The sequence below is a fragment of the Mirounga leonina genome, unplaced genomic scaffold, assembly GCF_011800145.1.
Source record: "Mirounga leonina isolate KUSES-001 unplaced genomic scaffold, KU_Mleo_1.0 Mir_115, whole genome shotgun sequence".
Taxonomy (NCBI): Eukaryota; Metazoa; Chordata; class Mammalia; order Carnivora; family Phocidae; genus Mirounga; species Mirounga leonina.
In genome coordinates, this window is record NW_023270268.1 from 44,479,471 (window position 1) to 44,486,945 (window position 7,475).

The following is a 7,475-nucleotide window of genomic DNA, read 5'->3' on the forward strand; positions in this document are numbered from 1 at the left end:
AAGCTGGCCGTGGGGACAGGATTGCACACGTTAGAGGGACTGCATAAAGAGGAGGGTCACAGGTGGGCACCATGGACCCTTAAAAGGGCAGTGAGACAGAGGGTGGGGGGGTGCGGGTGGGAGGGCCCTATCAAAGATGGCTGCATGCTCCTCAGAGTGAACTCCTTCTTCTGGCCCCACAGATTGAAGTAATATTCCAAAACTCACAATCTTGGTGCAATTGGATTTCTTGCAGAAATCAGTGAGGGGGGGGGCGCCTGGGTGGCTCAGATGGTTAAGCGTCTGCCTTCGGCTCAGGTCATGATCTCAGGGTCCTGGGATCGAGTCCCGCATCGGGCTTCCTGCTCCTTGGGAGCCTGCTTCTCCCTCTGCCTCTCTCTCTGTCTCTGTCTCTCATGAATAAATAAATAAAATCTTAAAAAAAAAAAAAAGAAATCAGTGAGGGGAGCAGGTGGGGGACTGTGGCGGGCAGCTGGCTTCTCTCTCAGCATCACCAAAACCAACCCTGCCCCCACCTACTCCCACCTGCATGTCTAACTCCCCATCCCAGTTCTAGTGGCCTGGACAACTGTAAGAGCCTCCCTAAAGGGTCTCCGGCTTCCGTACCATCTTCTCTCCATAACACAGAAACACTGGTGGTTTACAATCATAAAGCAAATCCCTTCACACCCCCACAAAGAATAAACACTCATCTCTCTCTTTTGGTTTCCATGCAGCCCTTATGATCTGGCCCTTGCTCCCCCCTCATCGCAGACCTTCTCTCCCGAGTGTAGCTGACCCTGCTGCATGGCCTCCGGGTCTCCTGCCACAGGTCAAGCTCAAGCTCAGCCTCAGACATGGCCCTGGTGGCTCCCTTGGCCCAGAACACCTCCCTCAGTTCTTCAGGCTACCAACCGGCCATTCAGGTCCCAGTCAGTGGTCACCTTTTCAGGGAGGCCTTCCTTGCCCACCCCCCCCCCGGGGAAATTAAGTACCCCCTCACCCCCATATCACAAGACCTCACACTACCCTGTTTCATTTTCTTCATCAAATTTTTGCTGTCTGAAACCATCTTTTCACACACATTGTTCTCTTACTTTTGTTTGCTTGTGTGTCTGCATCCCAACTACTAGAACATAAGTGCCACCAGGACAGGAACTTGTCTTGCCTTTGGTTTTCACCAAACTAAAGTCCTTAGTGTGTTGCTATCACTTGTAATAATGCCTAGGAGGTAGTAGGTGGTCAATAAATACTTGTTGAAAGCATGAGTAAAAAAAAATGAATAGATGGACCTGAACTGACATGGCCCACAGGAGCGTAGAAATCCTGGGGATACTTTGAGGTTCTTGGATTGGGGATGAACTGATTTTAACTAAGTCTCTAAGGGGTCTTCAAGCAACATCTGGTTTATGTATGTATTTAATTGTACCTTACCTCATTGCAAAAGAATGTGCCGTCATTTTCAAAGATACATATAGTGCAATAAAATTTCTAAAAAGGAAAGAGTGGATATGGAGAGGAAATAAGCATTGAAAAAATAAGATAACATGAGAGAGCAAGATTAGCAATTAAAATACATACCACAGAGTTCTTTCTTCCTTGCCAGAAGTGACTGCAAATGTGACTTTGAACTTTTAATAGCAAGTGACAGCTTATCTACACCAAAGTCCTTAAGAAAGAGAAGCGAGAATGCGTAAAACTTGACTTTTACTTTACTTTTTACCTGTTAGCCATGAATCATAACAACCATGCTAACATTAAATGTGTTTCCAATTAAGTTTACTAATCTTAGTTTTAGCGGTAAATAGGAGTTGTTATCAGTCAATATTTATTGAACATGTGCATTCAAAGGGCTTATGCATTCCAGCAGACTCACAGTGCCTTTCTCATGCTGCCCTGGTAACCTGGCAGGGTCCTGACCAGTCAAAATGTTTACGAGAAGCACAGCCTGCATGAAGGATGGTTGACAAGGCCCTGGCTGATGCAGGTCTAACATGGCTTACTTCTGATCAGTAGAAAATTCTTACTTGAGTTTAATTTAGAGGCTCCTTGATAATGTTGAGGATCATTTCCTTCATACTGCCTGCCTTCTCAACCCATTTCTCCAGAATAAACCCCTCAATTGGTTTAATTTTTTTCTAAAATTTACATGTTTCCCCCAATTTTGCTCATCTCTGTTTCTCTCTCTAGAAACTTTCTAGGTCTCCTCCCCCTCCTCCTCCCACTTCCTCTCCGTCCTCATCCTCCTCTTCTTCTTCCTCCCCCGCAAACAGTTTTGAAAGCCAGTACAGAAAGTGTCAAAAGCCATTAGAAATTCTATGGGCCATGGAATACTGGCCAAGTTGCTTAATATTTTTTACCTCAGTTGCCCGTTTGTAAAATTAGGGAAGATAAGTGCGCCTACCTCCCAGGGTAGGTTATGAGGCTTAAATGCGTTTGTATGCATGCGTGAAGTCCTTCGAGCCTCGCCTGGCAAGCTCCAGGAGCGCATTAGCTATCATTATGATTAGGTGCCGTTCCCTTTTAAAATGATCTCTTCTCTTTTTCCTGTGTCCCTCAGCAGAAACTGTATTTATTCCTGTTTGTTGCCTTGTATCTCGATGTCTCTGAACGTTACCAGAATTCCCGTCCCCTCTTCTTTGCTTGGAGAACTCTTGTACATCCTTCAAAACTAATCTTAGATGTTTCTTTCTGCAGAAAATCTTCCTGAATTGGCACACCCAGCTCCTCCTCTGGGCTTCCCTGGCAACCTGTGCATCCCTTTTTATCACAGCATTTAAAATACTGTGGGTTGTTATCTGTTTGCTTGTCTATCTCCATGAGGACTGTCAGGACGAGGGCTGGAACTTGATCCTTTATGTCTTTGGTGTCTAGCACATTGCTTGGTACATAGTGGTTATTCAGTTCAAAATTGGTTGAACTAAAATGAGTACAGAACTGATCCCATGGGGAAAAATCAACCTATAACATGGCAGCATCGTATTTCTTATATATTCTGTACATAAGCAATCCGGGATCATGCTTGCTTTCCTGGATGAGACTAAACGAAACTTATTTTTATTACTTATCATTTAAAGATTTAACTCATCTTTGTAGGAGACCAAGCCTTTTTTCCCTTGCAAAACATAGTTCAGGAAAATAGCAGAAGGTACTGGGCACTGGGTTTGGAACCCCTCCTCTGTGCCTCCTGGTTGTGAGCTTTGGGCTAAATTAGTTCATCTTCCTGGACTTCAGAGCCTGCACCAATAAAAGGCATTGTAACACTTGCCTCTCTCCTTTCTTGTGAAGATCAGATGTGATAGTACCCGTGAATGCACTTTTAGAATAGCGTATCATCCCTCTGTAGATGTGAGATAATATGTAATTTGGGGAGAAATCTTGATGTCTAAATTGAGGCACCTATCCAACTAAGGGGTGGGAAACTATTCTGGCCGTAAGCTTAACTGGAGACAATATTCCTTTTTAAAAAATTTTTAATTTAATTTTATTTTAAGTAGGCTCCACACCCAACGTGGGGCTCGAACTCAAGACTCTGAAACTAAGTGTCACATGCTCTACTGACGGAGTCAGTCAGGTGCCCCAGCAATATTCCTTTTGCATCAAGATTCAACTGTAAGGTAATTTGAACATCTATATTTTCGGTTATACCACTTCATTAGATATTAAAAGACTTTCGATATAGTTTTCATAAATGGCACTGCTTTGGGAGGCAGGGTGTTAGTGCATGCCAAATCCATAGTCTTTACAGGGCGTGTTGCGTGTTCCCAGGGGAGAGGATGTAATTTCACCAAAGAAAGGTGGGGGCAGGGCTGGACAGTCAGGGCAAAGGCCGGGTACGCACTCCAAACACGGGGCTGTGTGAATTATGATTATTTTTGCACAGCAATTGAACCGTGATACCTTGCACCCATAATGATTTGTTGGCTAGAAGATGTCTACGTGCCGGTCCTTGAATTTTTCTTTGCTGCTTTCTAATTTTACTGTGATGATAATAAATGGAACCACAGCGCTTCCATCAGAAACCAGAGCATGTCCATGAATAACTAACAGACTGCATACAGTTTTCCCAGTGAATTTTCAAAGCCAAACGTGGGTTGGCTTTTGTATATAAATTGCCAGTGCGCCTTTTCCATTCCGGTGGGAGCTCTCTGAAGGGAACGTTACAGCTGTGATGAATAACAGTCCCTCTAAAGAGGCTGGCATGAGGCTTGCATTCCATCCCACTGAGTGGAACACCGCGCCTGTCGCCAAATGTGCCGGCTCTCCCACCATTAAATAAATATATACATATGTCACTTGGCTTTGTTCCTAAGTCCTAGGCTCTGTAGAAACCAAGCACTTAATTACTATTAATAATGCTATAGTTATAATAGATGCAAAGCCAAGGAGTGGGTGCTTTGTCCTTAGCATCTTTGATTAAATTTCCCAATGTCCGTTACTTAATTTTTACTTACAGTATCCCTTAACTCCTTATTTGCCACTATAATAAATAGCAGGATTCTTTCCACTATAAATTGGCTCTATGCAGCCGATATTTTAATTAATGAATCTCTAAAGATAGTAACATCTACTTCACAGACCAGGATAAGAACAAACATTTATTATGTGGTACATATTTTTCTAATTATTATTAGCCCTATTTTACAGATGAGGAAACAACTTTAGAGAGGTTCGGTGACTTCTCTCACATGGCATTGCTGAAATTTGAACCCAGACCATTATGTTCTAATGCTTCTCTATGGAAGTGAAGCATAAAGGCACTGTTCAATAAATCTTATTTTCTCATTTTCCAGGAAGAGATAGAATCATAACTATTCTTGTGTATAGAGAAGTTTATTAGAGAGGACACTCGTTGGTGATGTCTCAGTAATTATTGTGAAGATACTTTGTTTCTTTTTGAAATGACATTTAAAAAACTAACTCAGGTTAATAGTTAGAATCAGACAAGAGACCATGGAGGCAAATATCCAGTTTTCTGTTTCTTTTACAACTTGTATTAGCTGTAAATTTTTAAGATAATATCACCTGGCCCTTGGATTATTCCTATAGACTTAAATCTGTCCTTCTGACTCCACTCTCCCCACCCCACCACTAAACTAAAGAAGCTTAATGAAACTGCGATTTGTTGGCCTGGCTCCCAACTGCATACCCATCCCATCTCCTCACCCCCCTCCCCCCTACTGTGGATCTATTGCCAATGGAATGAAATCCGAAATCCACATCTCGAAGCCCTCACCAACGCGGTTTCATCCTAATGATCCGTTCTTATTTCTTACAACGAATCAACACTTACTCTTACTTTCAATCTGGAGTAATGCCTCTGTCACTCAGCCACGCACTGCTTGTTCCTGATTCCACACCTTCGCCTATGCGCTCCCTGCCTGCACTGTGGAATGCTCAGCCCCCCACACGGGAAGAAGATTTAAGACCCATTTCTTCCCTGAAGCCAAGTATTCTAGCCTATCCTCTTGTTGCTTTCCCTCCACCCCAACCTCCTTCCTATTCCATATATAGTTAGTAACAGTTGAGCTATCAATTATTCCTTAAGTGCTAAACAGGTGAAGTGTCTGGCCACCAAATATATTGTCAGCTCCTTAGGGACAGGTCTCCTCTCAAGTTTTCTTTTGTATCCTCCTGAATAATGTTGAGGAAACATTAGGTCTCCATATGTACTCATTGGGTAATGAAGATCGGAATTAGTCAAACTTGTATTTGAAATCTCTAGTTTCTAATTTGTAATGCACTCATTAACTTTATAATTTTATTTAAATAATGCTCTAAATCAATCTAAATATACAAGAGTAAATGTTGAGTTCCATAAGGAATGATATACCCATACCATGGAATATTATGCACCCATTTTAAATAGTGCTCTTGAAGAAATATTATGAGGTCAAATGCTTTGTAATATATTAGTAAATTTTAAAAATTCTATAAAAAGTATGTACAGAATAATCCCAGTTTGGGATGAAAACTCCAAAACTAACAGGATATTGAAAAATACTAATCCTAAAGGAAAAGACTGATAAGTTGCACTTTATAAATAGCTTCTATTCATCAAAAGATACCTTGAACAGAGTATAAAGACAAACCTGACAGAGGACTCATATCCAAAATACATACGAGAAATCCTATAGATTAAAAAAAAAAAAAAAAGAAGACAACATCATTTAAAAGATAGACAAAATGCTTACACAGGCAAAAAAAAGATACCTAAATGATTGATAACCAAATGAAAAGGTGCCAAATATCATCGGTCATCAGAGAAATTATAATAAAAGCCATAATGAGATACCAGTACACATCCCTCAGTTGGCTAAAACAAACAAACAAACAAACAAACAAACAACAACAACAACAAAAAACCCCGAAACTGGTAGTATCGAGTGTTAGCAGGAATATGGAACAACTAGAACTCTCAATCATTACTAAGGGGAATGTCAATTGGAACCTCCGTTTTAGAAATTCTTTTTTATGTTTGTTTTCTGGAGAACTTCCAGGACCTCTGACCACTCCAATCTGGCCACTGATATTGGCCTTGGACTTCCCTTCTTCCTCTTTCTGGGACTTCCTATCACCATTCTCTTATGGTCCCTTGCTTCTTTGATTCAGTGACTTCTTATTTCTTAGTTCATTTCCTATTTCTGCTGTGTATATGTATTTTTTTTTTTTTTGGTACTTTCCCAAAGAAGTGTGGATAAGAGTTAAATTTTTTAGTCTTCTTAGAATGTTGATGGCATTTTTCCATTGTCTCCCAGTATCTAACACTGCTGTTGATAAACCTGGAGCCATTTTCATTCCTGTTCCACTGAATGTGAACTTGAGAGAAATAATCACCAGAAGCTTTAAGATGTTTTCTTAACCCTGGTGTTCTAGAATTTTTAAATGATTTGCCTTGGTTTGTCTCCAACCCCTATCACTATGATTGACTTGCTGGGGTCCATCCCTTTTCTTTCTTTCTTTTTTTAAAAATTTTTTAGAAGATTTTATTTATTTATTTGACAGAGAGAGTGCGAGTGTGTGCACAAGTGGGGGGAGCAGCAAGCAGAGGGAGAAGGAGGAGAAACAGGCTCCCCGTGGAGCAAGGAGCCCAATGTGGGCTCGATCCCAAGACCCTGGGACTGTGACCTGAACAGAAGGCAGACGCTTAACCTACTGAACCACCCAGGCGCCCCCATCCCTTTTCATCTAAAACTCATATCCATCAGTTCTGAATAATTTTTGTATAATTTCCTCCTTTTCCCCACCATGCGCCCTTTGTTTTCCCTTTCTGGATTAGAGGTGGCTGTTAGACCTCCAGGGTCATTTCTTATTTTTTTCTCTTTCATTTTTATTTGTTTCTTTCTGTTCTACTTGTAGTAGGTTTCTGTGACTTTATCATCCCGTCCTTCACTGGAATTTTTCACTTGGGCTATCATGTATTTTATTTCTATGAGCTCTTTCTTGCTATTTGATTGTATCCTTTTCCCTGGGTTTGATTTGTTTTAGTGGATGCA

General features: G+C 41.2%; 1 long non-coding RNA gene across 2 annotated transcripts; it reads right to left on the bottom strand.

Annotated features, from left to right (window-relative positions):
- Positions 1-389: 389 nt before the first annotated feature.
- Positions 390-5,363, bottom strand: LOC118005159. Of its 2 annotated transcripts, none has more exons than XR_004677777.1 (4): positions 5,279-5,363; positions 1,561-1,648; positions 1,414-1,470; positions 390-414 (listed from the first exon to the last, which is right to left on the bottom strand). It is a non-coding gene; the product is annotated as an uncharacterized LOC118005159 (long non-coding RNA). The 2 variants fall into 2 exon arrangements; XR_004677778.1 differs by having other exon boundaries at positions 5,273-5,363.
- Positions 5,364-7,475: the final 2,112 nt, after the last annotated feature.